Raw genomic sequence first — 26,448 nt, forward strand, 5'->3', positions numbered from 1 at the left:
TTGGGACCTAGGCTCATTTGTCAGGCATTGCTATGAAATGTTCTGTTGTTCATGTTATATGACAGGTATTGACATCATTGATCAGGAATTGCGATTGTGTGGTCAGGTACTTGCACCATGTTATGCATCATCACCTATTGAATGCCTAAGTATCAGGTAATAACTCCCTCTTCTCACCAGATGGCAGTTTTTGACATTTGCATTTGTATTTGTATTTGTTTATTTATATTGCGCACCTTGCCCTGGATGTCAAAGCACCCACATAATTTGTCAGCAGTGTTATCATGTGCCAGGCATTGTAATCTCATGCCTCTTGCTGTTTGTATTTCTTCTTATTTGTTTGGAATATTGGCCGATGCGTCTCCCCGACATTTTGTACATTGGACAACAGTACAAATAGTGGAGGCAGTCCATGGGCAGCGTGTATTTACAAAGTTACGGTTATTGAATAACTGAGTTTGTGCCAGATGGTTATGCAACAGTGTGATGGTGCAGTGTTGCATAGAAATTGGATATTAGGTCACGAGGGCACACATATAAATGTGACATGACCGTTTTTTATACCGTGCAAAAGAGAGAGGGAGAGGGAGAGAGAGAGGGAGAGAGAGAAAAATTTTAGTGGGCAAGCCAATTAATATATCTGAAGATGTGAAGCAGATCTTGAAGAGGAAGCAATTTAGCAGAAGGCAGGAGAGACACACGATACATGGTATTACCATCATTTTATCATTTTATTACCACTATATGTCGAAGGACTCACACCATATCATATACTGGTATCACAAGAATATACCGTTACTAATAATGCATTGATAGGGTCAGCACATCTGATCACATGCAGAAAAGGCGATGTATGTAAATCCTAAATGCATTTGTGGCAACTGGTAATATATGTGGACAGCTTTCCATTCTATTTTCTAAAGTTCTAAAATGCTGCAATATTGTAAATTGCTCTACTTCATTCATCATTCTGTTGACCTTTTTCATTTATGGTTCCTAATCAGTACTTCATTTGGGGGGGCGGTTGCTTGCCAGGGCTCAGCGCTGGCACTTATTTCTGATCCCAGATAAATTATGTTGTGGTGGTGTGCCAACTTTTTTATTTTAACTGTCAGTCATACTACTTTTTTTTAAATATATTTTTAAATTTTATTACAAAATTTAAAAAAAAGACAGAATCTCATTTCCACTTTAAGAAGACACATTTCATAGTAGCCGAGCTTAGGTTTTTTTTCTCCCTCCATTTTCCCTCCAACTGTTTAGAAATATGTCACAATTCTACTTTAAAAAAGATGCTTTTCCCCCCTCGATAGTCCAGTTTCTTAAATTCATGCTCCTAGCTCATTCTTATAGGCACGTCAATGGTCAATGGCTCCACTAGCAGTTTAAGTATTTGCTCCAAGAATGTAATCAAGGCAAAGGTACGTTTTGAATTTTCCCCTTCACACATAATTTGCCACCATTCTTGCCCATTCATCAACAGGATACTCGCAATGACTGTTCCCAACAATCTTTGTTCTCAATGTTCTTAGTGCGGAACAAAATAGTGTTAGATGCTTTAATGTTTCATCCACACCATCACAGAAGCGGAACTTGCTATCCTTGAACATCTTTGTTCTCCAACTTTCCAGAATCTCCTTTGTGTGGAATAAGTTGAAGCGAAATTTCATGAATAAATGCCGGTGGAGTTTTCTGGGAAATGTTTCCAAGTATTTTGGTACATTATTTAGGGCTTTAGATTTGCTGGCTACGTTCTTGAAGATTCTGTGTTTTTGTCTCTAGTCCTTGGTATCAGACCAATCTCGATCCCAAAATCTCCTCTTTGCTGTCTCTGGATTAGTTCTTAAAATCTCCAGAGAAGTGCCAATATCATCCAGAATTTTTAGGCAGCAGTCATTCCACTCTTTTAGTATTGGTTCATACTACTATATCAATCAACAACAGTGTGCACCGGCCAAAGTCGTTTCAATCCTCAGCTGTCTCATTATTATTGAGGAACCTGATGACCGAGTTAGGCAGGGCAGGGCTATTTATCAATTTTCTTGAATATCAATTATTTGGAAGGTGACAATGCTGGGCAGTGTCTGCACACTGCTCCACTCAGCCTGCATGGATGTCATTGCAGCAAAATCTACTGTAATACCCAGTGGGGTGGGTTGACCACAACAGAAAAAACAGCCAGCATCCCCGACACAGGGGCAAGGTCCATGAAAAGTCCAAAAGTAAAGAAGGATTGCCTGTCATCAGTGCCAACCTATACAAGACGGTCCTGCTGCAGGGTTTAGCAGGCAAGTTCATCAATTCAGAAGTGATTTTGCCTGCATTTGCCCATCAATTTACCAAAACAATTATTTTATTTTTCAAAACACAACTAATATGTTGATTCGTATCTGTAAATCGCAAATTGCATCCATCACCCTCAATGAACCGGTGTGTACTGCAGCTTTAACCCCAAATATGTTAACAGCCACAGAGGGCGGGGGTTGCACAATATACCACATGGATTTAATGGTGGTTAATATTGTCTTACTTGCTCTGTGGAGCACACCCTGATTTTAGTACTTTTATTGATTTGAAAGGAAACAGTAAGGATATACTTAAAACATGAACCCACTAGCTGTCCCTTTTAAAATTCAGTACTGAGGCCCTTCAGTTGGACATTGCACCTGTGAGCAATTGATGGGGTCAAATATGCTTATGACTTGACTGCCTTAGATTTTGAGTCATAACGCAAGCCAAACTCAAAGATAACTTGTGACACTAGAATTTCTGGTCTTGAGTTCATTCATCTACTAAGAGTTTTCACATGAAGATGTCCAAAAATGTGAGGGTATCCACCAGCACTGAAGATGTAGCCACCAAAATGTTTAAATGAATCTAACTCTCTGATTTTGGCTTGCTAGTTTTAAGATTACCATAAATTTCCATTGGAATAGACCGCCTACTACTTCATTTATTAATAGTCGTAGAACAAGAATCATGAAGAGGAAGGGAGAATAAAGGAATATAGTTTCCTTCCTATTCACATCCAAATTTCTAATGTTGGTGGATCTGGAAAAGCAAAGCTTTGTGAGACACAGATGCACATTTTGTGGGATTATTTTCTTCCATTTCAAATCTTAGATAGGGGGCACATCACTTTACACTAGGGATAACCTCTACACTTGAGGGAAAGGTTATCTTCACCAGCAGGAGTGTGCTCAGGGTCCGGCTGTGAGTCAGAGCACCTATCTTGTGGTCATGATTCTTGAAGTGATTCTTTTATGTGACACAATGTAATTTCTGGGGAGTTGAAATAATCTGAGTACCCTAGAGGCCTCACTTTGTTGTAACACTACCAGCCTTTTCTGTAACAGCAAAGAATCAGGACCTACTCTCACTTCCCTTGCCGAAGAAGTATTTGCCAGGATGGTGTGAAACAGTGAATGTATAGTGCCTCCTTTTGATTTATATTGGCCTAAGCCTAGTCGCTCTACGAGGAAAACCGCGTTGCAAAGTTCTGATTCTAGATCGACTTCGCCGCCATTTGAAGATTCATCGCCATTTTGATTTCTGTTCGTACGTTCTCTGTTCTAAAATGGTGGACTGTGTTTTCAACTTGCAACCAAGCATCCTGACCTTTGAGTACTGTTAATGTTTAGACTGTCCAAGAGCTGACTGTTTAGATTAGGTAACGAGGCCTTGTACTGCACATGAACTGTTGTCTAAGCATTTTCTTCGCTCACAAGACTCATCCGCGAATACACATCTGGAACAATGTAAAGTAAATCTTGAGCGTGGACACAAGCTGAACTCAATTGAATTCGAATTGTAAAGGGAGCTTGCTGTAGGATTTGGGAACATACGTTGTCATTGTACCACTGCGGAAATACAAACATGTGTAATCCTTTGTAAAATATTGTGCAAACCGAATGTGAACTCCACAGATTATTAACATGAAGAAGGGCTGGACAATATTATTCAGAATTGTATAAAAGCATGAATGTTTAGACGTCCAGCACTCTCTCACCTCTCTCTGTCATGCTGGTATACATTGCAGGGTGTTGAGAGCCAGATAGCTATCTGTGTTTCTTTGTAAACTGTACAGTAATAAAAGATCTGTGAGTCTTTTCAGCCCGTGATTGGTGTAATTCATTTGTGGTACTCAGCCTCGATATTTTCTCATTCTTACAATGGAAGACTCAGTCATTGATCTGTCCAGGTTGATCCAGTCCAGCTCAAGGATATGATTCTGCTGCTGAGATAGTGGGATTGATAACTGGGATCAACCATATTTGGCAGAGTCAAATCACCACAACTGCACAGATCCTACAACCCTGGTTACCTTCTGTGCCATGCCCAGGGTGCCTACACTCTTGGACGTGCTTCCTTCTGTTCTATGAAGACAGTGCCTTATTGACCCCATCCAGTACTGCAGTCACTGTATATGTTGCTTCACCGAACAGGAGTGGTGATGCGCTGAGTGGGCTGTCTGCCATGTTTCTATCATAAGACTCTTCTTGCAAAACTGCCATTTCTCTGACTCCAACAGTGACTTGCAGGACATGACATGACAGACCCTCACCTTGAGCGTGTTATAGCTTTTTTCTTTAAGTGCCAAACACACAGGCCACCAAGTACCTCCATGTGTATTTGAATGCTTGGCTTAAGGAGAGCCAAAGGTACACATTTAGATTTTTCCAGAGCCTCTATTTGAGCAGATCATCAATGAGACTCATTCGCGAATACACATCTGGAACAATGTAAAGTAAATCTTGAGCGTGGACACAAGCTGAACTCAATTGAATTCGAATTGTAAAGGGAGCTTGCTATAGGATTTGGGAATATACGTTGTCATTGTACCACTGCGGAAATACAAACATGTGTAATCCTTTGTAAAATATTGTGCAAACCGAATGTGAACTAGGCACAAACTCTAGACCACAGATTATTAACATGAAGAGGGGCTGGTCAATATTATTCAGAATTGTATAAAAGCATGAATGTTTAGATGTCCAGCACTCTCTCACCTCTCTCTGTCAGGCTGGTATACATTGGGCGGTGTTGAGAGCCAGATAGTTATCTGTGTTTCTTTGTAAACTGTACAGTAATAAAAGATCTGTGAATCTTTTCAGCCCGTGATTGGTGTAATTCATTTGTGGTACTCAGCCTCGATATTTTCTCGTTCTTACAATGGAAGACTCAGTCATCAATCTGTCCAGGTTGATCCAGTCCAGCTCAAGGATATGATTCTTCTTTAAGTGCCAAACACAAAGGCCACCAAGTACCTCCATATGTATTTGAATGATTGGCTTAAGGAGAGCCAAAGGTACACATTTAGATATTTCCAGAACCTGTATTTGAGCAGATCATCAATGAGGGATTGTGTAGCATTGGTCTACGACACTCTAGAATCCTATAGCCTTACAGTATGTGGTATTCACATTCAAGTACCTAGCTATAGACCACAATGTTAAGAAAGCACTAGGTCACCTGGCCTAAGCCCCGCCCACCTGGTGCCTTCCTGGTTGCCGCTCCTTTTCACCACTTAGCAAGCCCTGCCCACCTGGTGCCTTCCTGCTTGCCGCTCCTTTAAACCACTTAGCAAGCCCCGCCCACCTGGTGCCTTCCTGCTTGCCTCTCCTTTTCACCACTTAGCAAGCCCCGCCCACCTTGCGCCTTCCTGCTTGCTGCTCTTTTCCCTACTTAAGGAGCCCTCCAGCCTCTTTTCCTTTCCAGCTGGGGAGCAGGTGTAAGTGGATCTAGGTCACCTGGCCTAAGACCCGCCCACCTGGTGCCTTCCTGCTTTCAGCTCCTTTTGAGCAATTAACAAGCCCCGCCCACCTGGTGCATTCCTGCTTGCCGCTCCTTTTCACCACTTAGCAAGCCCTGCCCACCTGGTGCCTTCCTGCTTGCCGCTCCTTTTCACCACTTAGCAAGCCCCGCCCACCTTGTGTCTTCCTGCTTGCCGCTCTTTTCGCTACTTAAGGAGCCCTCCAGCCTCTTTTCCATTGCAGCTGGGAGGAGGTGTAAGTGGATCTAGGTCACCTGGCCTAAGCCCCGCCCACCTGGTGCCTTCCCGCTGCCGCTCCTTTTCACCACTTAGCAAGCCCCGCCCACCTGGTGCCTTCCTGCTTGCCGCTCCTTTTCACCACTTAGCAAGCCCCGCCCACCTGGTGCCTTCCTGCTTGCCGCTCTTTTCCCTACTTAAGGAGCTCTCCAGCCTCTTTTCTTTGCAGCTGGGGAGCAGGTGTAAGTGGATCTAGATCACCTGGACCTACTATGATAGCAACATCGTCTGTCGTGCCCCTATCCCCTTACGTTTGCCCCACCCTTCCCTCCAGCACTATATGAAATGTTGTCAGGCCTAGTACGATAGTTACTTGTTTCGTTCCTCCCCTCCCTTTCTGCACCCCTGTCCCTCACCTTTTGTTTTCCTCCGGCTCTACCAGAAATGTCATCAGACCTAGTACGGTAGTCACCTGTCTGTTTCCATTTCAAACCCACTCTTCCCCTCCCTTCCTTATCTATGTCTTAGCACTTGCACTATCTGAAATGTCGTCAGGCCGAGTACGATAGTTAATTTCACATCCTTACTGTTCTTGGCCTGTAAGAATGTCGTCATATTTTCCCTTGTTCCCTTCTTTGCCTTGAAGCGCTTTGAAACACATTGTGTATAGGCGCTATATAAATAAACTATCATATCATATATCATAACATATCCCCTTCAGCCAATGAACCCACATTTGGATTTTATTATGAAAAACAATGTAATCCAATATCACAGTTGCATGGAGAGTTCCAACATCCCCCAGGGGTAGTTATTATCATATATGGACATTACCAAGCTGCCGCAATTACTGTGACCTTGTTGTTGATCTTAACCCTAACCATTGGCTAATAAAATGTAGTGTCATGGGGTTTTTATGAATAACATTGTTTGTTTGTTTTATTCAATTATAATGCGCACCAAACCCAAAGGTAGCCTGGCGCAGCAGTACAGAAAATGCGAAGCTTAAGTTACAGAGAAGGGTCATGGGTTACATGAAAAATACAGTGTATTACAGGTAGAAGGCAATTACAGTTTACTTAAAAACATAGTGCGTATAAAGTACAATGAGGACAGTATATTTACAGGCGCTAAGTAGTCATAAGCTCATGGGCGAGATGGGCAAAGTGAAAAAGTCCACACGAGCAAAAGTAGGCAGGTAATGTATCTATACTAGGGGTCTCGTGAGGATGAGGATGAGTAGGCGCTAGTGGGCTAATCATTGGCAGATTTCAACAGGTTGATATAGTTGGATCTAAATTTCGGAAAAGGCTGCTCTTCAGGGGTGAGGCAGTGAGTTCCATAATTGAGCCGCTCAAACCTGGAAGCTGCCTCCCCCCGCCTTAGTTAGCCTAAATCTTGGTATGATGAGGCTATTGGCATTGGAAGTTCTAGCTGGGCGTGCATAGTGTCTTTTTCTGAATTTGTTTGTGAGATAACTCAGTGCGGCATTGTTCAGGGCTTTGTGAACAAGGGTTTCCACTTTTAAATGGATTTTACTTTTGGTGGATAGCCAGTTTTTTCGGCATCTGATCTTTGATATGTGCGATCTTTTGGGCAGCTCACAAGGCATTATTTTTAAGGATTTGAATTCGATGGGTGATATATTTATTAGCACCAATGTAGAGGGCATTACAATAGTCGAGCCTAGAGAGGATTAAGGCTCTCACTAAGATAAGGCAGTTGTTATCTGACAAAAAGTGTTTACCTGCTCTGATGAGCTTGCAGGTGTGGGCGGCGGTAGATGCCAGAGACTTCACCTGTTTGTCGAAGGAGAGGGTGGCAACAAAATAGAAGCCAAGTATCTTCACCCCTTCAGACACCTTAATGATGTTGCTGTCAATCTCGAATGAGGTATAGTCCTGGCTTCGTTTTTTGAGATTAGAATGAGTCCCTAGGATGATGAATTCTGTTTTATCATCATTCTGGCATAGACCATGGGTTGCCATCCATGCCTGGATGATGATATACACCCATTTTACCAAGGCCAAATCCTTATTATAATCCCCAGAAAGTGCGAGGAGAATCTAGGTATCACCTGCATAGTTAGTGTAGGTGACAACAAGAAGGTCCAGATCATCGAAAAGGGGCTTGGTAAAAATGTTGTATAATGTAGGGGAGACACAAGAGCCCTGAGGAACTCCACACAGGATGGGAATAGGGTCAGCCACTGCCGATGGGGAGAACACCCTCATGGTCCTATCACTGAGAAAGGATTCAATCCAAGTTATGGCCTCTCTATAAAAATGTGCGGCAGAGTCTAGGTGGCTGCAGACTACCCCGTGGTCCACAAGGTTAAATGCAGCTGAGAGGTCCAGCAGCAAGAGCCATGTTTCCTTTGTCTCTTAGATCGTCTATTTGTGCCTTCAAATCGTTGAGGGCAGTCTCTCTGCTGTGTTGGGGTCGGAATCCTGATTGACGCTCTCCTAAGAGCTTGTGTTGTTCCAGAAAGCTTTGGATTTGATTATAAGCAATCTCATCCAGGATTTTAAGCAGGAAAGGAACTGTCATGATGGGACAGTATTTCGTAGGTATAAGTGTGTCTAGCGTTTGATTTTTGAGCAAGGGTAGTACCCAAGATTGTTTTAAATTAGTGGGCACAATGCCGGACGTAAATAAGGAATTGACAAGTTTTGAAATAAATGGTGCAAGATCCCTGGTGGCATCTTTTATAAGCTGGGCAGGGCAGGTATCGCCCTGACAGTTTGAAGGCTTGAGAGAGAGGATGACTTTCTCTACCTCCAGGCTAGATGTTTTAGAGAACATAAATTGTGCAGCTGGGCCCTGTTCCTTTGGGGCCTGATCTATAATTGGGTTGTAAGTCTTAGGTGGTTGGATGAGTGAGGCTTTTTTTTGGTTATTTTCTTTTGGAGTAAGGAGATTTTATTTGATAGTACTTGTTGAATGTCAGAGCACCACGTTTTGTCTTTGGAACATGTATCCGGAATGGGGATGGGTGACTCTAGTTCCTTGAGGATAGTGAACAGTTCCCTCATACTTGAGTTAGAATTGGATATGTGCTTATTGAATGAATTCTGCTTGGCCAGGTGGATTTCTTTTTTACATTGGGAGGAGATTTCTGTAAGTTTCATTTTGTGATCTTCCGAGGGGATAAGCTTCCATGCTGTTTCGCAACTCCTCTTAAGTAGTCGCAGATCCTTTAGTTCAGGGGTAAACTATTTGTTTAAGTGAGATTTGGGTCTGCTCGGTCTCAGTTTCAGAGGGGCGATGTTATCAAGGGTAGTTAACATAACTTTGCTATACTCGTTGACTAATGTTTCTGGGTCTAAATGATCCTCTAGTCGGTTAAGGATGGGTAAAATCGCTGGGATCACTTTATCTCTGGTGATACTCTCTTTATTTCTTGTTAGGCATGGCGGGGCCATGATGAATGCTGGCGGAAGTGGTCTGGAGGTAGATAATTCAAATGACAAGAAGAAGTGGTCTGTCCACCGTTGAGGAACAATGGATTTGATATTGGCAGTGCAGTTGTAGTCTGCTAGCCAATCGAGGATTCTCCCTTTAATGTGAGTGGGTTATACTGTTTTTTGCGTTATACCCAAATTAGAAAGAGAGTTGGCAATGGTGGTGGCATTTTTGTCTAGAGAGTCATTGAAACCCAATTTAAAGTCCCCTAGGACAAGTAGTTGGGATGAAGTTTTAAGGTTCTTAGAGAGTAGGTTATGGATATCCTTCTCAAATAACCCGATAGGTCCAGGTGGTCTATAGATGAGGTGGATAGTCAGTGTTTGAGGGCTAGCTAGAGGAAGTTTGATGGTGAGCCTTTTGCATGATTTGGATGCTAAGGTGGGCATGATTCTGATGCCTAAACTGGACTTAGCGATGATAACAATGCCGCCACCGCGCATATTGGCTCTGTCTTGTTTGAATATGGTATAAACTTCCAGGATTGCTAGGGAAAGTAGGGCTCCTGCTGCGTTATGCAACCATGACGCTGTGATAGCGAGGAAGTCCAAATTATCGAGCAGTATCAAGTCACAGATGTCCGTAGCGTGTGTGGTCAAAGATCTGGCATTAATTAATCCTCCTTTGAGGGGGGGGCAGTGGGTTTGGATGGTTCTATTTTGGTAATGGAGGAGTGATGCCTCAGGCTGTTGAGGTGGAAGGTATTTACCCTCTGGATGTCAGATCTTTTATTAGTAGGAGGTAGGGTTCTCGTCAGAGGCTCATAAAGTCTCGTGAGTCTAGCTTGGAGCCTGGAATTTCTAAGAAGTAGACTGCATGGGTTACTTGGGCACTCAATTGATGGAATCAGATTTGGGAGTACCATGGTGGTACTGGTAGCTAGGGAGGTTGTGGAGGATTTGTTTAGGGCTCTGGTGAGCGCAGTGGGGAAGCTACTGCACGCTCTCTGGCGGGTGATGATTAGGAGGAGTAAGTACAATAGCAGGCTACAGGGAATGCTACTCATGATGTGGAAGGTACGTTCCAATAGGCACAGTAAGCTGGAAAGGCTATTTCAAATGGGCACAAAGGGCAAGATTCATCATAGGCACAGTAGGCTGTAATGACTAAGTTTTACAAAGGCACAATGGGCTACAATGACAAAAATTCAGATAGGCACAACGGGCTACAATGACTAAAATTCAGATAGGCACAATGGGCTACAATGACTAAAATTCAGATAGGCACAATGGGCAGAATTTGGTGTGGGCACAGTGCATGTAACAAAGGCAACAGCACGGGCAAAGGCATAGGCAGATGAGTTGAAATTTGTCGTCTAAGGACCCTAGAATTTCATACATTTAGGATAGCTGGTACTAATAGTACATTTAGCAATGAATACATGGTGATATAAGGTGTTTGTCTCGTGACAGGCTCAGGACAGGTGGCACAGCCTGGTCAATGTACTGCGCGCAACTTTCCATGTACAGAAGCACAATGGACTCAACATACATTAATCACAGCTTGAATCAGTGCTACAGCTTTCACTTAGTCAGAGCAGAATGAGTTAATGCAATTTATATCTGACAAGGCCTGGTAAATGCAGTACATAGTGAGGGGCATAGTGAGGGGCGTAGTAGTGTGCTAATGATGATGTTAGATAACCAGTTAATGTACCTTACTACGCCACGTGAAGGGCAGTCGTAGTTGGAGATCCAAATGCAAAGGAGTGTAGAGTAGGTCAGCGGTCCAATTGTGGTACTTCACTACGGGAGTATGGCGGCTGTGGTGTAAGAGAAGTGGCCACAGCACGGGCATCCACGGACAGACATAGACAGACGAGTGGCCTTAAATTCCTGGCCTTTAGTGTTCCAGGCCAGCTAATGCCATCTGGCTGCACCGGAAGACATTTGAAGGGCGCAGAGACAATCAGGCGCTTCGAGCATCGGAGAAGCGTTGCTAAGCAACACATAAACAAACCATAGCGGCGGCCATCTTAGGGTCGGCTCCTCGTGATAATAGCACAGCGTGTAGTACAGAATGAATGAATTAAGTGAAGTGCAGCTCGCTGGATGCTGTATTTGTGGTGCACTTCGCTAGGAGGACTTACCCTAGCATTCGTCAGTGTCGGGCCTTCCGAGGCACATGCGGGTGGGTCGGCGATGGCAGGGAGGGGCTCCATCCCTCCTCCCTGCCTTGCGCTTTATACATTTAATCTACCTGAATCTAGAGTAAGAGTTATTTAATATTAAATCCATGCATCTGTCTCAAAACACATTTATTCAAAATGATAACCATGTAACTTCCACCATACTCAACTCAATAAAACAGAGCCCTAACTACTCAATCATGGCTGCCAATAGTGAAGCAACAATTAGCTGCAGAAGCCTGCAGTGTTTACCTAATTTGGGTCAGTACCTCACATTCACATTAGATCGTGGAGGATCGTTCGAACAACAGTGACCATGTCTGGTTTGAAAGTCCAGTAAAGGAGGTTCAGGAGACACTTTTACAAGGGGAAGCCAGAGGTGATAAATGGGGTATCCTTAAAAACCTATTTCCACTTTCTGCTCTGCTGACATACACCTGTACCCAGAATCCAAAAAGGGTGAGTGTAATACTCCAGAGCTCTTCACAACAATGGGATAATGGGATAATAGGGACATAACATCTTTTCACAAGTGGTTCATAAGTCTTTCTCAGGGCCATACAGTTGTTTACCCAACTTGAGAATCAGGGTCACAGATCCATGGTATGTCAATTCAGCAGTGACACATTGAAATCCTGTGGTGATGCTAAGATGCTAACTTCCACTAACAGTGAAGTGTCATGACGAGTTTAAATGAGCAGCGTAACAGTTCTGCTTCACTCAAAATAGTAGCTATGTTTTTGAATGCTCTGACTGAAGAACCACAGCACAATTAGAAACTATAAACTCTAAGCATCGTGCACACGTGATAACGGGGGTTTGAAGGGTAGTGACCAATCACAGATACCCAGCCTAGTACAACCATAGGTGACTTAATTAACTTTATTAGAGAACACTTTGAAACAAACCACACAATATAAAAAGGGTTCATGGTAGGCAGCATTGAGAGAGTTGGAAAGCCGGCATAAAGAGCAGCATTGTACAGAGTGAGGAAATGGATTGATGTAGAAGTAAGAGTAGCAGGATGAAGGTACAAGGGATATGTTGGTGCCAGAGAAGGCCATATCTTGTAGGAGTAGGACAATACCCTAGCAAGGGTCAGGTTGGAGCTGGAGGATGAAGAGAAATTGAGCAGAATATAAAAATGAGGAAAACAGATGGAAACATTAAAAGAGGTTGAGCAGGACAAATGTCGGAATTATTCATCCTCTAGCATGTGGCAGGAGGTGAAAGGGAAGGGATGAAATGGAGTAAGGACAAGCAACCACCAGAAGAGAAAGGGGCAGGGAAGGAAACCACCCAGAGGGGGTGGACAGAATAAACAAGAGAGTTGGCAATAGAAAGAGAGAGGGAGAAAGACAGATAAGTGATAGCATACACGTTTTGGTTCAGCAGTGGAAGAATATTGCAAGCAAATGCTGGAATCCTTTCCCCACATTCTGGGATAAGTAAGCCAATATGATATAAAAAGTGGAGTCCTTACTGGGAGATTTTAGTGCCAGACCCTGAGTTGATCCTAGAATCCTTCTTCAAAGGCCTGAGACTCTTGTTGGCTCTCGCAAGACTAGAGCCTTTAGTGGGCTCCTATGAGATCTGAGCATCTAGTGAGGTACTGCAAGACCTGACCCAGTCCTGTACTCCATAAAGGCCAGAGCCTGTCATCAGCATCTGAGGGATCAGGAAATCTGATTTGATCTCAAGAGACCTGCACTTTCGATGGTCTCCTAAGGGACCATAGCATGTTGTGGGCTCCTGAACTCATATACCACCCTTGACTGCTGTGTGTGACAAGAATGACCATAGCTTGTCAATCCATCCAGGATAGATGGGGAAGAATTTGACTATCAATGACTGACTCCCAGGACATTGGAGTAGCACAGGCACCATTGGGACTTGCAGAATCTCAGACTCACATGGTATGAACCAACCAGGGTGATAGTAACCTGGCTGATAACTGATATAGAATACAGTATCTGGACTCAAGACCAGGGTACTGCAAAATAAAATGGGGTATTTTGTATCCCTCTGAATTGGTGATTTTCTACCTAGTCCTCTGCACTCTTATTCTTGATATGTATGCTTAATTTTTAGACCCACAGTTAGATTCTACGCACCTATCTATCTATTTGCTTTTTTGTATAGCGCCTTACACTCTTGGCCCTCAAAGCGCTCACAAGACAAAAAAAACATAAACATAAAGACAAGCAGGGGTCATCGTGTCTTCAATTGTTTTTTAAATTGAGCAGTAGATTCAGTACTTTTCAGAGCTGATGGCAACTGGTTCCAAAAAAGAAGGACCTTACTTCAGTCTCTCAATATTGGTAAAAATATATCATACTTGTCAAGTGGGCTGGGAGGATAGCTCAAGCTCAAGGTGTTTGTCTAAGAAGCAAGACAATGCAGATTGTCACAAGTGTGAATCCTGGCCCATGCATAGAGGCTATTCTCCAGCATGAAGAGTGATATTAAAAAAATGCTCAAAGCACAACCTGCTGTTCTTGAGTCTTCTTTTGATCCATTGATCTTTGGCAGAGACAATCTGCTCCATTACAGTTGCAAAAACAAAACAAAAGAATTACCACAAGCATGGTCCAGCCCAAAGAAGCACAGTGCAGGCCATACTGCTAGGCTGGTCTGCCTGTGCACTGGACCAACAGCAATAGATATGTTTGAATCACATTGGGCACCATCAGTGGGATGCAGCTTGAGAATACAGGTACACTGATCCACATTTTGGCACTTGCCCTGTTTATAGGAGAAAAATAATGTAATGACATACTGCTTATTTTTACAATTTACTGTATTTATTCAATTTATTTTATTTATTTATGTGTATGGCGCTGGAAACTGGTGGGCATCAGGATGCACAAAGACACAATAGTACGAACAGGAAAAACAGGACAGAAGAAAGAGGCAAGGGTGGGCCAGGGAAGTCTAAGAACGTCCACTTTAACTAAAGAGGAGAGTCTTTACTGACTTACGGAAATACTTTATGTTTACTTCCTGCCATAGTTTAGGTGGTAGGGAGTTCTACAAATGGGCTTCCAAGATAGAGAAGGGCCCCCCTAAGCCAATTGTTCATCTGAATCTGGGGCAGCCAATCAGCACCAGGTTACATGACTGTAGGATTCCTTTAGGCCCAAATATGGTCAGTCAGGAATTCAGGTAGGCTGGAGCTCTACGGTGTAGGCATTTGAGGACCAGGGTGGCTGTCTTAAACTGTATGGGTGCTGAGACTGGAAGCCAGTGCAAAGCTTGATTGCTGGCGGAGATGTGCTCTCTCCAGGAGATCCCCTTTATGATACGAATGGTGTCACTTTGGAGGGCTTGGAGCTTTTTAAGGCATCTTTTATTGGCGCCAATCAATAAGGTGTTATAGTAATCTTTTATTAGTAGGAGGTAGGGTTCTCGTCAGAGGCTCATAAAGTCTCGTGAGTCTAGCTTGGAGCCTGGAATTTCTAAGGAGTAGACTGCATGGGTTACTTGGGCACTCAATTGATGGAATCAGATTTGGGAGTACCATGGTGGTACTGGTAGCTAGGGAGGTTGTGGAGGATTTGTTTAGGGCTCTGGTGAGCGCAGTGGGGAAGCTACTGCACGCTCTCTGGCGGGTGATGATTAGGAGGAGTAAGTACAATAGCAGGCTACAGGGAATGCTACTCATGATGTGGAAGGTACGTTCCAATAGGCACAGTAAGCTGAAAAGGCTATTTCAAATGGGCACAAATGGCAAGATTCATCATAGGCACAGTAGGCTGTAATGACTAAGTTTTACAAAGGCACAATGGGCTACAATGACAAAAATTCAGATAGGCACAACGGGCTACAATGACTAAAATTCAGATAGGCACAATGGGCTACAATGACTAAAATTCAGATAGGCACAATGGGCAGAATTTGGTGTGGGCACAGTGCATGTAACAAAGGCAACAGCACGGGCAAAGGCATGGGCAGATGAGTTGTAATTTGTCATCTAAGGACCCTAGAATTTCATACATTTAGGATAGCTGGTACTAATAGTACATTTAGCAATGAATACATGGTGATATAAGGTGTTTGTCTCGTGACAGGCTCAGGACAGGTGGCACAATCCTGGTCAATGTACTGCGCGCAACTTTCCATGTACAGAAGCACAATGGACTCAACATACATTAATCACAGCTTGAATCAGTGCTACAGCTTTCACTTAGTCAGAGCAGAATGAGTTAATGCAATTTATATCTGACAAGGCCTGGTAAATGCAGTACATAGTGAGGGGCATAGTGAGGGGCGTAGTAGTGTGCTAATGATGATGTTAGATAACCAGTTAATGTACCTTACTACGCCACGTGAAGGGCAGTCGTAGTTGGAGATCCGAATGCAAAGGAGTGTAGAGTAGGTCAGCGGTCCAATTGTGGTACTTCACTGCGGGAGTATGGCGGCTGTGGTGTAAGAGAAGTGGCCACAGCATGGGCATCCACGGACAGACATAGACAGACAAGTGGCCTTAAATTCCTGGCCTTTAGTGTTCCAGGCCAGCTAATGCCATCTGGCTGCACCGGAAGACATTTGAAGGGCGCAGAGACCAATCAGGCGCTTCGAGCATCGGAGAAGCGTTGCTAAGCAACGCATAAACAAACCATAGCGGCGGCCATCTTAGGGTCGGCTCCTCGTGATAATAGCACAGCGTGTAGTACAGAATGAATGAATTAAGTGAAGTGCAGCTCGCTGGATGCTGTATTTGTGGTGCACTTCGCTAGGAGGACTTACCCTAGCATTCGTCAGTGTCGGGCCTTCCGAGGCACATGCGGGTGGGTCGGCGATGGCAGGGAGGGGCTCCAGCCCTCCTCCCTGCCTTGCGCTTTATACATTTAATCTACCTGAATCTAGAGTAAGAGTTATTTAATATTAAATCCATGCATCTGTCTCAAAACACATGTATTCAAAATGATAACCATGTAACTTCCACCATACTCAATTCAATAAAACAGAGTCCTAACTACTCAATCATTGCTGCCAATAGTGAAGCAACAATTAGCTGCAGAAGCCTGCAGTGTTTACCTAATTTGGGTCAGTACCTCACATTCACATTAGATCGTGGAGGATCGTTCGGACAACAGTGACCATGTCTGGTTTGAAAGTCCAGTAAAGGAGGTTCAGGAGACACTTTTACAAGGGGAAGCCAGAGGTGATAAATGGGGTATCCTTAAAAACCTATTTCCACTTTCTGCTCTGCTGACATACACCTGTACCCAGAATCCAAAAAGGGTGAGTGTAATACTCCAGAGCTCTTCACAACAATGGGATAATGGGATAATAGGGACATAACATCTTTTCACAAGTGGTTCATAAGTCTTTCTCAGGGCCATACAGTTGTTTACCCAACTTGAGAATCAGGGTCACAGATCCATGGTATGTCAATTCAGCAGTGACACATTGAAATCCTGTGGTGATGCTAAGATGCTAACTTCCACTAACAGTGAAGTGTCATGACGAGTTTAAATGAGCAGCGTAACAGTTCTGCTTCACTCAAAATAGTAGCTATGTTTTTGAATGCTCTGACTGAAGAACCACAGCACAATTAGAAACTATAAACTCTAAGCATCGTGCACACGTGATAACGGGGGTTTGAAGGGTAGTGACCAATCACAGATACCCAGCCTAGTACAACCATAGGTGACTTAATTAACTTTATTAGAGAACACTTTGAAACAAACCACACAATATAAAAAGGGTTCATGGTAGGCAGCATTGAGAGAGTTGGAAAGCCGGCATGAAGAGCAGCATTGTACAGAGTGAGGAAATTGATTGATGTAGAAGTAAGAGTAGCAGGATGAAGGTACAAGGGATATGTTGGTGCCAGAGAAGGCCATATCTTGTAGGAGTAGGACAATACCCTAGCAAGGGTCAGGTTGGAGCTGGAGGATGAAGAGAAATTGAGCAGAATATAAAAATGAGGAAAATAGATGGAAACATTAAAAGAGGTTGAGCAGGCCAAATGTCGGAATTATTCATCCTCTAGCATGTGGCAGGAGGTGAAAGGGAAGGGATGAAATGGAGTAAGGACAAGCAACCACTAGAAGAGAAAGGGGCAGGGAATGGAACCACCCAGAGGGGGTGGACAGAATAAACAAGAGAGTTGGCAATAGAAAGAGAGAGGGAGAAAGACAGATAAGTGATAGCATACACGTTTTGGTTCAGCAGTGGAAGAATATTGCAAGCAAATGCTGGAATCCTTTCCCCACATTCTGGGATAAGTAAGGCAATAAGATATAAAAAGTGGAGTCCTTACTGGGAGATTTTAGTGCCAGACCCTGAGTTGATCCTAGAATCCTTCTTCAAAGGCCTGAGACTCTTGTTGGCTCTCGCAAGACTAGAGCCTTTAGTGGGCTCCTATGAGATATGAGCATCTAGTGAGGTACTGCAAGACCTGACCCAGTCCTGTACTCCATAAAGGCCAGAGCCTGTCATCAGCATCTGAGGGATCAGGAAATCTGATTGATCTCAGGAGACCTGCACTTTCGATGGTCTCCTAAGGGACCATAGCATGTTGTGGGCTTCTGAACTCATATACCACCCTTGACTGCTGTGTGTGACAAGAATGACCGTAGCTTGTCAATCCATCCAGGATAGATGGGGAAGAATTTGACTATCAATGACTGACTCCCAGGACATTGGAGTAGCACAGGCACCATTGGGACTTGCAGAATCTCAGACTCACATGGCATGAACCAACCAGGGTGATAGTGACCTGGCTGACAACTGATGAAAAATACAGTATCTGGACTCAAGACCAGGGTACTGCAAAATAAAATGGGGTATTTTGTATCCCTCTAAATTGGTGATTTTCTACCTAGACCTCTGCACTCTTATTCTTGATATGTATGCTTAATTTTTAGACCCACAGTTAGATTCTACGCACCTATCTATTTATTTGCTTTTTTGTATAGCGCCTTACACTCTTGGCCCTCAAAGCGCTCACAAGACAAAAAAAACATAAACATAAAGACAAGCAGGGGTCATCGTGTCTTCAATTGTTTTTTAAATTGAGCAGTAGATTCAGTGCTTTTCAGAGCTGATGGCAACTGGTTCCAAAAAAGAAGGACCTTACTTCAGTCTCTCAATATTGGTAAAAATATATCATACTTGTCAAGTGGGTTGGGAGGATAGCTCAAGCTCAAGGTGTTTGTCTAAGAAGCAAGACAATGCAGATTGTCACAAGTGTGAATCCTGGCCCATGCATAGAGGCTATTCTCCAGCATGAAGAGTGATATTAAAAAAATGCTCAAAGCACAACCTGCTGTTCTTGAGTCTTCTTTTGATCCATTGGTCTTTGGCAGAGACAATCTGCTCCATTACAGTTGCAAAAACAAAACAAAAGAATTACCACAAGCATGGTCCAGCCCAAAGAAGCACAGTGCAGGCCATACTGCTAGGCTGGTCTGCCTGTGCACTGGACCAACAGCAATAGATATGTTTGAATCACATTGGGCACCATCAGTGGGATGCAGCTTGAGAATACAGGTACACTGATCCACATTTTGGCACTTGCCCTGTTTATAGGAGAAAAATAATGTAATGACATACTGCTTATTTTTACAATTTACTGTATTTATTCAATTTATTTTATTTATTTATGTGTATGGCGCTGGAAACTGGTGGGCATCAGGATGCACAAAGACACAATAGTACGAACAGGAAAAACAGGACAGAAGAAAGAGGCAAGGGTGGGCCAGGGAAGTCTAAGAACGTCCACTTTAACTAAAGAGGAGAGTCTTTACTGACTTACGGAAATACTTTATGTTTACTTCCTGCCATAGTTTAGGTGGTAGGGAGTTCTACAAATGGGCTTCCAAGATAGAGAAGGGCCCCCCTAAGCCAATTGTTCATCTGAATCTGGGGCAGCCAATCAGCACCAGGTTACATGACTGTAGGATTCCTTTAGGCCCAAATATGGTCAGTCAGGAATTCAGGTAGGCTGGAGCTCTACGGTGTAGGCATTTGAGGACCAGGGTGGCTGTCTTAAACTGTATGGGTGCTGAGACTGGAAGCCAGTGCAAAGCTTGATTGCTGGCGGAGATGTGCTCTCTCCAGGAGATCCCCTTTATGATACGAATGGTGTCACTTTGGAGGGCTTGGAGCTTTTTAAGGCATCTTTTATTGGCACCAATCAATAAGGTGTTATAGTAATCTAACCCGAATAGTATAATGGCCTGTGCTATTGTTATGCAGTTCATCTCTGAGATAAAAGGTTTTATATGTTTTGGCAGTCTTAGGTAATGTTGACAGTTTCTGGTGATCTGATTCACATGTGATTCTGCACTGAGGGAAGATTCTAGGTGGATACCTAGGGTACTACACTCCCTAGTACAGGGATGTTGCAATCCTAGAAGTTAAAGCTTGCGTGGCTAGCGTTCAAATTCGCCCTGGACAGCGGGGATCGAAAGATCAATAGTTCTGTCTTCCCTCTATTCAGAAAAGTCCAGTTCTTGGTCATTGAGAATTTGATCGCACTGTATGTGATTTGGAGATGAGTTGTGTCAGTGCCATGATCCCTGCTGATGTCAAAGACCAGCTGGGTGTTGTCAGCGTAGTTTGTAAAAAAGAAAGACCACTATATCCTCAAATAAGTATATTTCGGATCATTATAAACAATTCATAAAGCTGCTGCACAAATAGGTCAATACATTTTGCAATAATTGCCCATAAATCAACATAATTAATGGTATGCATGCTACCCTATTTAATATAGCAGATACAGACGATGTACTATCTTTACATGAATAAACAACACATACTAATACTAATGCCTCCCTGTTCCATGGCACGTTGCAGTATTCCAGACATGGTTGCATTTAAAATGGTCCCTTCATCTTACCTCAACACATAAAAATGTCAATTACAGTCAATGAATGCAGACTCTTGCCCCCAACCAATTGTAACATTGTTTCTTTCTTTGCAACTAAAATGTTGTCTCAGCACATATTATCAATACTGATATTTGTTCTTGTCTGTAACTAAAGATTACATACCTTGCACAGCAAAAGGATGTACCATCATTTCTCCAAACAATTATTTGGAAGTATTGTTTTGTCACATCAAAAATGGATGGGTTCTTCATTACATCCACTCAATGTACTGTCCTGAGGCAACACAATTCTGAGAAAATATCTTCAAAATTACTATCTTGTCATGTCATGAATCTTTACAAATATAATGTTCTAATATCTGTCAAAATAATGTCAGTATTCCTAGTGCAATGAATTCATCTAGCCCCAGATAATTTTAAGACTTTATCTTCACAACTGATATTGTGACTCATCAAATATCATCAAATCCAATACTTTCTCACACCCACCACAAAAGGTAGGGACACTAATTTACAGCCTATGAATGTACATTCTTGTACAGCCACTGAAAGTACTTTACTGCCCTGAAACAATACTGAGACCTTTCCCTTACAACTTTCATTTTTTCACATCACACATCTTTCCAACTATAATTTTCTCTCATCTGTGCCAAAAGGTTGAAACAGTAATGAACAGACATTGGAAGTAAGTTTACTGGCACTGTGGTTTCCAGAACAGCATACTTGGAATGAGGCCCAATGACTTCACAATTGCTATTTTTTCTTGTCAGACATCTCCCCAAATATTCTTCTCTCTCATCATGTCATACTTAATTGCTGCCACTGAATGTATTTTTCTGCCTGCAAACAATTCTAAACAAATGTCTTAGCAAAAGATTGTGGTGTCTCATCACTAATCATTGTAACCTATAGTTGCTCTTGTCTGTCAGAAGAAGCCGAAATCCCAGTGCAAACACTAATGGGTGCATCAACATCTAGAATATCGTCTCATCAAAAATCTTTTCTAGTTTTATTTCCTCTCATCCATCACAAAATGTTGCCACACCTTGTACAAACTTGGGATGTAATCCCCTGCTGCCAAACAAAAGCCTTTTCCTTCACAATATTATTTTGCCTCTACAAAAAAAGATGGCACACTCAGTGACACACTCAGTGACATCATTCAATCTACTCTTCTGCCAGGAAACAGTGCTAATGTTTTTTTTTGTAATTAGTGATTTGTATTGTTGCACATTCTTTTAACTAGTAGTTTATCTTCACTGTCACAAAATGTTGGCACGCTGAATTGCAGCCACATACATCTCTCTCTATGGCGGATCCTCCTTCTATACGGCTCATTAATTTCTGCCTTATGCATGTTCCACCTTGTTGGCCATCCTATATGTTATGCTCCTTGATAGCTGCTTCATTCATATTGCTCATTCATTGGCAGCTGCCTCATAAATACACTGACTAGACCGGTGATTAACATATATGTTCACTTCATTGTTGCCACAGGCATAGTGCACCTGAACCAATATTGCTTTATTTAAACTTAGAAAGGGTTTTTGGCTTTAGACGTCCGGTCTATCAAGGTGACATGAATAGGGTGAGCAGCAAAAGTTGTTAGGCTTTACACATAGTAAGCTGTATGTCGTGTCTTGCTGAGTTGTGGTTATAAAAGCCAAATAAACCACTAGCTAAATTAGGTACTCCAAAAATACTCAGAATACAGCGCAAATCAAGGTTTCAATAGCAAGTATTCATTTTCATTTTGAAAAAGTTGGCCTTAGTGATGACACGTGTTTTGGCTAAACTTACAGCCTTTATGAAATCATGGCATTATTGCTATATATTACGCAATCTGTTATCATAAGTCAAAGCTAGATATCTGTTCAATAACATAATCCATACAAAGCAAACATTGTAAAATGCAGTGATCCATATTGATGGGTTAAATCATGTATAAAGTGAAGAGGGAGGTGTGGAATGTTACTTCACATCTGTATAGAAAATTGCTTAGGCATTTTTCATTGTATAGCCACAGAAAAACAAGGGTTGGTGACGGGGAGGATTCATAGGATTGAGAGAACACAATATAGAAAAAAATAAAAGTCAAAATGAAAAAAAGAGGAAAAAATGTGAAAAAGGCAAAATTAGTCCATGTATTCAGTACGTGCAAGTTTGATTTCATCCTTTGGTTGCAATTTCAAATGGATTCTGTTACCTTAAGTTGCATGACCCCATTCAATTATTTAGATGATGCTCTGCAATTGCTGGGTTCAAACCCTATACAATGAGTTAAGCATAAATATACATGAAATCGTCATATTGTCATGGGATGATAATTCTTGTGTATCATCATTGAATGCATGAAAATGCCAATTAATTTTGCTGTATTAGCAATCTTAGATGTTTCTGTCTCCAAAATGTACTCGCGTTGGCCTTCCCAGTTCTGTAAGCACTTAGTGAGTTGTAAATTGCATTCAAACATTCCCTGATACTTCTTAGTCCAGGTTGTGCGCTCTATTGGCTTAGATAGCGCACTTCGTGCAAATATAGGTTATACTGTTCTATTGTACACTCACCAAATGAGTGCGCTGAGTTACACGGTCCTACATTGTCACATTAGCGAGATCGTTCTACATTAATTCGATCATACTGAATGTTTCAGTATGTTCCATTCAGCACCCCTTGTTGCAGCCAACGCGCGGCAGAATATGCTAGCACTCAAAACTGAAGGTAAGAGACCATCCACAAACTATTGTCTTTTACAGTAAGTGTTTATTTGGACCGAAAACATACGCGCAGCAAGCACTGACATTCAGTATGAATTAAGATAGAAAGATCTTGCCAATGTGACAATGTAGGACCGTGTAACTCAGCGCCCTCTTTTGGTTAGCGTAAGGCTGTAAGTTTAGCCGTAACACATGTCATCACTAAGGGCAACTTTTTCAAAATTAAAATGAATACCTTCATTGAAACCTTCATTTGGCGCTGTATTCTGAGTATTTTGGAGTAAATTATTTAAAGTTATTCTGGGGTCATAGTTCCTTAATTTATATAACATCTTGATTGTTGTTGCCCCTCACTAGTGTGTTCCCCATGTAACTTTTTGTGTTGAATCCAGTGGTGTCATTACTTCTTTCCTGGTGCTCCCCATGTGGCCAGGGGACAGCAGCCACTTCCTGATCTTGACCCTGGGGGCAGCTATGTGAGGGAGGATCACATGGGAAAAGATAGCCTCTGGCAGAGTATCATGGCATTATCGGACAAGACATGGTAACCTCCCTTTTCTTTTGAGGAGACCCCATCCATGCCCAATGCCTTAAGGGCATATTGTTATACCTCCCCTCATACAACTAGGATGGATACATTTCACAATATCTTTATGTAATCCATCAAAATCTTACTTTCCTTTTAAGACTCATAAAAACAACCAGAGCTGACATGCCCTAAAAGATCTTTAAGAACATTTAGCCACAATTTACATGCAAGTCGTCAAGAAAGGATTTCCATTCCCATAACTACAAGAATACTGTTACAAAAAAGATGAGGTGAGTACTGCAGATCAAAGAAGACCAAGAGCACAAGCTGAGCTGTAGCTGTTGTGAGTGCATAACTTTGGCCATGAAATGTAAACAGGCAAAGAAGCTGACCGAAGCAAGAGAAAGCTGCTCCTCTCAATACAGACAGAAAGACTGTGGGGCTGGAGAAAGTTCAATGGAGCTGACCGGCTCAAGGACAAGGAAAAGGGAAGCTGGCCCCAAGAGAGAACACGCTGTGGGAACGCCAGAAGCCGATGGAGGGCTCCTGGGCATTTACAGGTGTTGGGAAGCAGCCTTCACCTTACTGTAGCCCATAATGATGCAGAAGAGCCCATCAGAAGCTGTGAGAGGCAGAGAAGCTGAGGAAGAGTGGTGGCAAGAAGGAAGGAAATGCTGAATGACCACCACCGGCTTGCTGCAGAGGAAACAGAGTACGCCATCAAGAGTGGTTGAGTCCACTCAAGGGAAGCGGGGCAGCAGGGCATATTGGCAGCCATGCCAAACCCTAATAATTGTTAATGAAGCACATGAAAGAGAAAAAGCAAGTGAGCATTTCTTTAAAAGGGACAATGGAACAAAAGTGAGAAACATTCAAGTTTGTGACTTTATGCAATACACAACTAAAGGGCAAAGACAGCAAGAGAGAGAAAGCAGAAGCGAAAAGGAAAGTCTTGATCTGCTTCCGGAACTTCATGTGGTCCGACTTAAGCTTGAGAGGGGCATGGCAGCCATTCCAGAGCGTCTGACCCTCAGATAGTTGGTGGTGGCTGAGCGAAGGGCTCAAGAAGGAAGGTGTTTAGGAAGAGAGAGTTGGATGTAGTGTAAGCTCCGACCCCAGAAAGCCTTGTGGATGATGCAGATTGTTTTGAACTTGATCCTTCCAGGCATCGGGAGACAGTGGAGTGATTTCAGGGTTGGAAAGATATGGTCTGTGGGCTTGAGGCCAAGGGCAAGTCTTGCAGTCCTGTTCTGGATTAGTTGCAGAGGGAAGAGAGTAGGAAGGCAGATTGAGAAAGAGGCTTTCGCAGTAGTCCAACCTAGAGAGAACCCGGGCTCTGGAGACAGTGAGCTTCTGGGGGAAAGTGAGAAAAGGAAGAATACTTCTGAGGATGTTCAACTGGTAGTGGGCCTTCCTGGCAAGGTCTGTGAAGTGAGGAGGGATGGAGAGAGTGGAGTTGAAGATGACAACAAGGTTTTTTGCCTCACAGGAAGGCAAAGGAAGAGGGCCCAAGGAGGGCGGGCAGAGTGAGAGAGGGAAAGTGGGAGCAGGGCCCACAATGAGAAGGATCCCAGTCTTACTTTTATTAAGGCAGATATCGTTGGAGGTGCAACACTCCTGAATCGGAATGAGCGAGAAAGGAGAAGATGTTGAGGGTAGCCTGAAGGAGAGCTGAGTTTCATCTGCATAACACTCAAAGCTAGAGGAGAAGTTAGAGATAAGGTGGGCCAAAAAGGCCAAGCAGCCAAGCAGACATTGAAGAGCCAGGGTGAGAGGTTAGAGCCCTCGGGAACACCACATGTGGAGAGAGACGTAGTGGAGAGAACGGACCCAAATTGGACCTGGGAGGGTCGGTCCAGGAAGAAGGAGGTAAACCAAGTCAGGGCCTGATCCATGATGCCCAGGTTCTCACAGAGACAAATGACCAGGATGGCATGATTGACCATGTCAAAAGCAGAGGAGAGATCCAGGATGATGAAAAAAGAAGGAAGGCTAGAATCGAGATTCATTATCAGATTTTCACAGGTGTTCAAGAGAGCAGTTTCCATGCCTCTGGCTGCTCTGAAGCCAGACTGATGTCATGGAGACAACCAACAGATTCAGTGTGGAGAGTAAGATGGGAGATGGCCAGCTTTTCCAGGAATTTGCCCAGGAAAGGAGTGATAGAGATTGTGTGGTAGTTTGCCGGACAGGAAGGATCATCAGAAGACTTTTTCAGGAGGCGGTGCACAAGGAAGTGCTTGGGGGGAGAAGGAAATGTTCTAGTGGCAAAAGAGTGATTGCAGAAATGGGCCAAGGCTGGAGTGAGGGTGACAATATGGTCCTTAATGGTTCTGGAGGAGCAGGGGAGCATCTGCTCGGACAAAACTTTCATAGATCAGACTTGTCTAGAAACACTATCAGGTGTGGTCAGAGAGAAAGGGGAGAAAGGAGGAGAAGAGGTAGAGGTGGCCAGAGGCCAATAGAGGTAGAGGAGAGGAAGATAAGAGAGAGGACAGGAGGTCCTGAGTTTTAGTGGTGAAGTGAGAATCCAGAGCTGTGCAGATGGCCTGGTAAAGTACAGGAGAGGTGGAGACTGCAGAAGAATTGTCCAGCTCCTTACAGATTCTAAAGAGTTTGGCCAAGTTGTTAGAGGCTGCAGAGATGCAGGCTTCGATGTTGGCTCTCTTCTTGGACAATACACAGAGTCTGAATAGCTTTTGGAGCAGGCAGAGGGGCATTTGCCAAACCTCATTTCTTTTGTCAATAAACGTTTATGGGCAATACCATAAG

At 43.1% G+C, this 26,448-nt stretch overlaps 1 protein-coding gene across 1 annotated transcript in view; it reads left to right on the forward strand.

Annotated features, from left to right (window-relative positions):
- GRB14 (growth factor receptor bound protein 14) overlaps nucleotides 1-26,448 on the forward strand; it is a 1,091,974-nt gene that overhangs the window by 808,457 nt on the left and 257,069 nt on the right. The window lies entirely within an intron of this gene.

Source organism: Ambystoma mexicanum, chromosome 9, assembly GCF_040938575.1.
Source record: "Ambystoma mexicanum isolate Mex_15411 chromosome 9, UKY_AmexF1_1, whole genome shotgun sequence".
Taxonomy (NCBI): domain Eukaryota; kingdom Metazoa; phylum Chordata; class Amphibia; order Caudata; family Ambystomatidae; genus Ambystoma; species Ambystoma mexicanum.